Here is a 7,759-nt window from a genome sequence, read left to right on the forward strand (position 1 = left end):
ATATATAATTTGTATATTGTATAAATCACATTCACATTTCCACATCTTTTTTACAGTGTAAAGTGAGAGAGCAAGGGACATAAGTATAGTTAATGTCGGGGGAGTTTGTACCTGTCTGTCATTTGCAACCCCTATTTAATGTACAGCGCTGCATAATATGTTGGCGCTAGATAAATCCTGTTTAATAATAATAATAATAATAATAATAATAATAATATTAATATTAAATTACAAATAATAAAAAATGAAAAAAATACGGTTTTAGGTAATTCCCTAGTACATCTATTTAAAGCTAAATGTTGGTATTAAAGGATAGATTCATAGAAATATAGAAATAATAATAGATGTTCGTAACAATATATATATATATATATATAAATCTCAGCCAAATAAAACGAAATACAATACTAATACATAAATATATATAAAGTAAACGCTCGACAAACGCCTGATACTAACACTGCATCCACCGAACAATTAAACACATTTTATGCTTTTTTCTGCAGGCACAGTGATATCTGAACATTGAACATTTTGATAAAAAAATGAACGAATAGATTTTGATATTTACACATTTTTATGCATTTGATGTATTTGTTGTATTGTGTATTCGGTACCATGGATTCTACAAATAATGGGCTCCTATGAGCAGCCGCTTGGAGAGTGAAGATTGAGGTCAGTAGAAGATTTATCTACATTGCAGTGATCAGGTAATACATGGAAATATTAGTAGGGGAGATTCGGTACATATTAAGCATAGATATTATAGAACTAGAATTAAAGAATAATAGAATGATGATGATTCAGAAATCAGTAGATCCGTGTAAGGGGTAAGGAATATATATATATATATATATATATATATAATGAGTTGCTGATTATTATAGGAGCCCCAGCCTTATATCAGTTTAGGGATCTGATGATGATGGTATTGGGCTATGTGATGTGTCCAGGTGTAATTTCTGCATTTATCTATATACTGCAATGACAACACCACTGGACATAAACCCACGGAACAAAAAAATCATATAGTTTTATGTAGAATACAACCAGTATTAAATCTTTATATAATGATTTGATGAATAATGTTCAGCATTAGTGAGAGAAGACAATGCAGCACAGGACAAGGCACAGGCTAGAATAAAATATTGATGCGGATATACTAAACAAAAAGTGGAGAATGTTGCTTCAGTAGAGTGTGGCAGTGTTCACTATGTATTTGTATTACTGTGCAGGGAAGAGACAGGGATCACCTTGTGATCTTTCTATGCCAAGCGATAATCATCCTCATATAACATACATGTATAATATTAATAGTATTGAAGAACTAAGGTGTTGGCTATAATGTCAGAATTTTAGGACAGCACCAGTTTTTTTTTTAAGTGTGCCTGTCACCTCTATTTTATTGTAGAAATAATTTGGAATTTTGTAAAATCGTCATATTCTGAATTGACTTTCTAGGTAGAATAAGGTAACTCATCAAATGTCACCACAATGTAATCTGGAGTGATTAAATACTAAAGCACATGTGAGATTGGCATGGGATGGCAGCACCTTGTTCCAGACTCTTGGACAAAAAAACTCTTTGCCTTTGGTAAATAGAGGTGTAGAAGTCAGAACCTTATTCCTGGGGATGTTCTCATCCCAGGATGGTCACTTGTATGCTCAGATCATAATCTCAGGTTTTTGTCATTGCTATCCCTATAGTGATCACACGATTGAAGAATAGATGGGAAGATGCTTGATGGTTCTTTATTATCTGTAATGCTTTTCTATGAGTCCCACTTAACAGCAGATATGTAATAGTTATTCCAGAGAGAAGGATTGCCTGCCCTTACTCTGCATGGTTGCCCACATATTGAAGGAATGCTTGCAAGATCTAGACTATGTATGGGTGATTGGGGTTATGTTACTGGATCTTATAGTTGTTGTTCTTCTTTCTTTTTGTCCTTAAACCAAATAATTATTTTTAATGGAAAGTAAAAATTGCAGTTCGCCACTTTGGTCTGTAATATCTTTTGGCAAAATTGATTTTTAAAATTCCTTCACGTTACAGGCCAATCTAAAATATTTATTCCAGACCCCAAATCCAGTGCTAGAGACAGAATATGTATTTCAGGGGGTTCATGAATGCACCCCTTTAATTTCCTAGTGTCTGCATTGAAGCTTTAGTCCCTAAAACCATGGAAATACTCTTCATAACAAAAAAACATTTGATAGGAGAGAAAAGAATTTACAATTTTCATTTAGAATCAATCAAATGTTTGCTTTAACAAACACTAGCCTGGGGTAAAGGGCTACAGATGATCTTATTGTACCTTTAGATGGCCACACATCTGATTGTACAATATAATCTGCAGATCACAGACCAATGCCAGGCTTACCTTGTGTTATTCTGGATGGATATTATTACTGACTGATCCTTGGGAATGACTACAAGTATTCTGTGTATAATTCTCTTATTGCACGATTGATCTGAATCAATTTTATAATTTTATTAATCAAAATATTGATCATAACAAAAAGTGGTTTTGATTGCAATAGGATGAAAAAAAATAAAAATAATTGAATGCCCAATCAATTTTAAATCAACATTAAAAAAAAGAAAAGTAACTGTTTAATCAATTTTTGATCTATTGGGCATTTGAGTTCAATTGTTTAGAAACATCACAAAGAGTATGGCAAGCTTTACATTGAAGAACACCTGTCATTAAATAAATATATGGAGGCTGCCAGTACTGATCTGCTCTTAAAAATGCTAACTGCCTGGAGGTCTTAATTACCACCTCACCCCCAAATCTCGGTGAACCAGAGCCTGCATGCAGATATGGACTTTCCTGATCTACATCAGACAGAGGGAGTCAATAGGACCTGAAAACAGAAGTTCACCATAACAGCCAGGCAACCAGCATTTTCAGAAGGTTACTAACATTAGAATCCATATTTATTTTGTGGCAGGTCTACTCATATTATACTACTCATTTTATTTTTACAGTATTTCCCTTTCCTAAATCTAATAATCTGTATTATTGTGTCTGAGGACTGAGAATCCTCCAAGTGTCTGATCCTACAAAATCCTTAGTGATCCCTACACAGCAATGACCATTACTGGAGTCTGAGGCAGGGAGATGGCGCCCTCTAGTGGGCACAAACTGGTAAAACCAGAGAACTGCTACTGGCTTCAATACAATTGTCACTCTTTAGCTTTTTATGGCCCATTAGATGGAAGTCATAAGTTAGAAACAGTGTGTAAAAAGGTATCACTGTTTAATCACTGTTTAATTCAGGGTAATATTCGTTAGGTGTGTTTTACATTGCTTTAGCATTAAAGGGGCTATAATCTTCCTAAAAAAAAAAAAAAGATTATGCAAAGACAGAAAAATTAGAAAAAAAAAACAGTGTTCCCCTCTGCCACTTCTCCAGGAACGCAGGCTGGTGTTCACATAACAAAGAAGTCTGGCTGGAGAAAGAGATCCCACCCTAATATTTAATTCTTGTTACAAATACCATACCATACCCCCATGTATGGTAAACTAGTTATGGGCACTGTAAATGCTGTAGGAGCTCAGCTGGCATTGGGCACCATTTGGTAAGGGTATGCTTGTTTCCAGAGGAAGGTGCCTGAATGCCTGGTTGTTATTATTACTGAGTATAGCATGGAGCTTCCCAACCTTTATAACGAAGGAACCCTTGAAATAATTTTCAGTTTTCAGGGAACCCCTTCTATTATTACTATATCCCCAGCTGACAGTACAATAGTGTGGCGGTCAGTGGGAATCTTACATTGCTGCCGAGTGGAAATTATGTCATCCTTACAAATAGCCAAAAAGATCATTGAGTCCTCCTAGGTAACCTCTGGAGGAACCCTGGTTGAGAAACACTGGTATAGCATAATAAATAGCACATTTGTGCACATACGGTATATCTTCTGCACAGAAAAAAGAAAATATCTAGTTGTACTGTATTAAGGGTTCAGGTTTAGGGGCCATTTTAAACACACAGTGAGCCGCAGTGGTCTGTGGGGCTCAAATGCATTTCCAAACTTTCCTATTCAAGTGAATAGGTGATATTGGGAACCATTCTTTGCATACAGCTGCTGCAGACCACAGCAAGGTTGTGACAAGGACATGCTGCATTAGGCCACAAGTTTGTGGTCTGACGATCTTCACATTCAAAACATTGAACAATAAATCTCATGACCATCAGGTTTTCTTGGCTTTTTCTGCAATACACATCTTCACAGAGAGCTGTTCTCTGTAGACATTTTATTCCCAGTGTTTCATAGTGTTCCTTTGCTTCCTATCTGAAATATGGTTTTTAATAAAGTGATTATAGGTATGAGTGAACACCTGAAAGTTCGGGTTCGCTGGGTTCAGCCGAACTTTGGCTCAAAGTTTGGGTTCGGGTACCTAAAATTGTAAAGTTTGGTACGGACCTGAACTTTACAGTTCGGGTTCGCTCAACACTAATAATATTGGTTAGTGGGTAGGGATGAGTGAACACCTGGAAGTTCTTGTTCGCCGGGGTATGACAGTTCCCGCTCTATAAAAAATATTAGATATACCCAACATGAAATGGCTTGGGTTGGATTTTGTTGAATTTGAAGTTGAATAAAAGTCAACCCCTGAAAGAAAGCTTAGGAGTCTCATTGTAATCGCTAAGAATAATTGCAGCTATTTTTAATAATTGGGCATTACATGTTGCAGCAGTGTAATATCACTTTATATTTACACAAAGAGCCAAGCACACAGCGCTTAATGCCATGTACACCAAAATAAAAATATACCCCCCTTAAAAGCTATTTCCAATAATTAGTGGCATCTCAATGTCATGGGCCAAAACTTCTAAAATCTAAAAAAGAAGAAAAAACCTGTATAATGACATCTAAGGCCACATGCCAATGTTTCCCAGCTGGCAGAAAGATGCAACAACAAAGAATTGGATTGATGTTTGTAATTGTTCACGTCTGGACATTTGCAGAGGTTCCTTTTTGTATGGCTGCAGATGGAAATGACCCAGACAGTCCTGTTAATGTAGCACATATTCTTGCATTAAAGAACAACATCCATCATCTCATAGAAATTTAATTAAAATCTTGGTCCCTATCCTAAAAGCCGGAGCCAAATGGCTGCTGGAAATATGGCCCTTGGACTATCACAATGTCCTTAATGGCTGTTTCGCTGAGGAAGCCAAAATGTAGTAATCACCTGTTTGGGATTTCAATTTAGACAGAGCATTAAAAGCCAGAACATGTGTAATCTTAAAGTTAGGTATTTGTCATTAATTTAATGCAAGCTGTCACCACAATGTGTTGTGCAGCAAGGAGAAGGCTTTAGTGATAACCCAACACAAATGTCCTGAGCAAGCATTTCCGAAGGGAATCCGATTTATTAACACCGTAGAGAGAGCCAGTGAGCGGAGAAACACAGAAAGAATTAAAACAATCTTTCTAATGTATAATTCATCAGCCCTAGTAGTAAACTCATTTAAAGTTTGGCCACGATCAGATTAAGTCTTCACAAGACTCAACAAATTTAGTTGAAAATGGTCAGAAATAGGCTAACATATTTGGAGTTCCTTGTGGTTGCAAGGAAATTGGCTGTTGTATTATGTGTACACTAAAAGGCATCTTTAATATTTCACCTGTAGTATACAATAACCATGGCTGTCCATCTTAAATAAACAAGTGCCATGTTCAAACTCTTTTTGAACTACTGGCTGTATTGTGTGCCGATCCTGGCCCTCCAGGACTGGAGTTGGACAGAACTGCTCTAAAGGATCAGTTGTAGGGATAACATTTTTTGGAAACTTTAGTTTGCAAATTGATGAAATTATTTACTTTGTTTTATTAAGCTTGCAGACGCACTGCAGTTTTTATTGTTGAGTTTCCACGCATACCAAGGTGTTATCACTGTGTCCTCTGTTTGGCAACCCGCAGCATCACTGGCTTCCCTTTAGCAATGACGTTCCAGCCTTCTCAGCATCTCCTGCACAGACAAAGAGGCTGCGCACAGCTCAAGGCAATTTTGGAGTATGTGCTGCAATGAGCAGATTGGTTCCTGGATCCAATCTTGTCCTGCTATTGGCTGCTAGCGGTACTTAAACCTCTCTAGTTTCAGGCTCTGGGTTGCTGGATCCTCAGGGTGTTTCCCTTTTATTTGCTTAGTAATACTCTGCCCGTGACCCTGACATTGCTCGCTGATTTTCTGTCGCTCAGATCGCAGTCCTCTCTGACTATGATTACTGGATTGCCCTGACCTAGGTCTGTCCCGATAATAGTTATTGCCAGCCATCTGTCCTGAACTTGGTCCATTTTGGCCATGAATATTGCCTTCCATCTGCCCAACCATGGTACCTATTTCCTGGCTGTCCCAACACTGAATCTCTCTTTCCTACTCACCCCTGGGGGCTGAAACTTGGTGTTCTACCTGCAGCAAAGTAGTCGGGTGACCACTAGGGTCACAGGCCCATCACCAGGATCATGCAGGGTGGTCTGGTAAAGGCCAGGAGACACGGGGAGTCAATGCCCCAGGTAATCCTGTGTCACCTGCCAGGGGGCATAGCCCTAACACAAAGACAACTAGCGGACTGCATGTTTTTGGAGGTGTGGGGGAAAACAAAGCACACAGAGGAGCACAGGAAAAACAAGCAAACCCCATGCACATAGTGTCTTTGTCTTTTTAATAAGAACCTTCTGTGAATTACTGCACACCAATATGGTTTTCACTTTATTTATTTTTATTATTTTCACTTTCCTATAGTCCAAGTGAAGATAAAGACATTATTTGGAAAAGTGAGAGCCAGCAAAAGCATAAAATTGCAAATGAATTGCTATTACCTGTGCGCTTAAGTGTGAGCGAACAGCTAATTTTGACACTGCTCAAGTGTGAATTGCAAATGAATTGCTATTACCTGTGCGCTTAAGTGTGAGCGAACAGCTAATTTTGACACTGCTCAAGTGTGAATTGCAAATGAATTGCTATTGGAAGTACTAAGAAGACATGGGAAGGTATTCTTCTATTCTGTTGATTTCCACCTTCACCATGCTTGCAATGGAAGTGTCAGAATTGCTGTCATTGTACTGTGATGGCACAATTAAAGCCCAAATGCTAGTTCTAATTGGACTTAAAATGTAGTGTTAGAATGTACTAAATTATCATTAGGGATGGTCGAAAACTGCAAGATTTGATTACACCAGATTGAAATTGAGGATTGAATGATGTTTGTATTCATTTACATCTGCATTTGCAAGTCTAATACCATGAACTTGTGAGTAATTTGCACCCCAGCCACATGGAGGCAAAATGTCCCAAGTGAAAATATATAAATATAATTATATAAAAGTATAAATTATAATAACTTTTATAATATGAAAAGTATAAGCAGCAAATTGTGAATTGGGGTCGATTTGCATCAGACTTTTGCTGATTAGCGTCCCAATGATTTGATCAACAATATGTTTTATTTTTTGTCCTGAGTCAATTAGAACTATTCCTTTAAATGTTTACACCTACATTTACCAATTTGACACATTAAATAGTGCTGGGACACTTACAGCTTAGGAGACAACAATGTAAATTCACACAAGCCACACTTGGAGAATGTCTTGTTTCTTATTATTGAAAAGAAGAGAAAATTGCATAGGATTCCCCCTAATATGCTAACTAGTTTTTTTCCAGGCATAGACTTGTGGGAGCTAAGGGAAGAGGGCCAGTGTGTGCATCTCCAATTTATGGCCATACTCGCCACCTGCCTTCTC

This window comes from Pyxicephalus adspersus, chromosome 3, assembly GCF_032062135.1.
Source record: "Pyxicephalus adspersus chromosome 3, UCB_Pads_2.0, whole genome shotgun sequence".
In the NCBI taxonomy this organism is placed as follows: domain Eukaryota; kingdom Metazoa; phylum Chordata; class Amphibia; order Anura; family Pyxicephalidae; genus Pyxicephalus; species Pyxicephalus adspersus.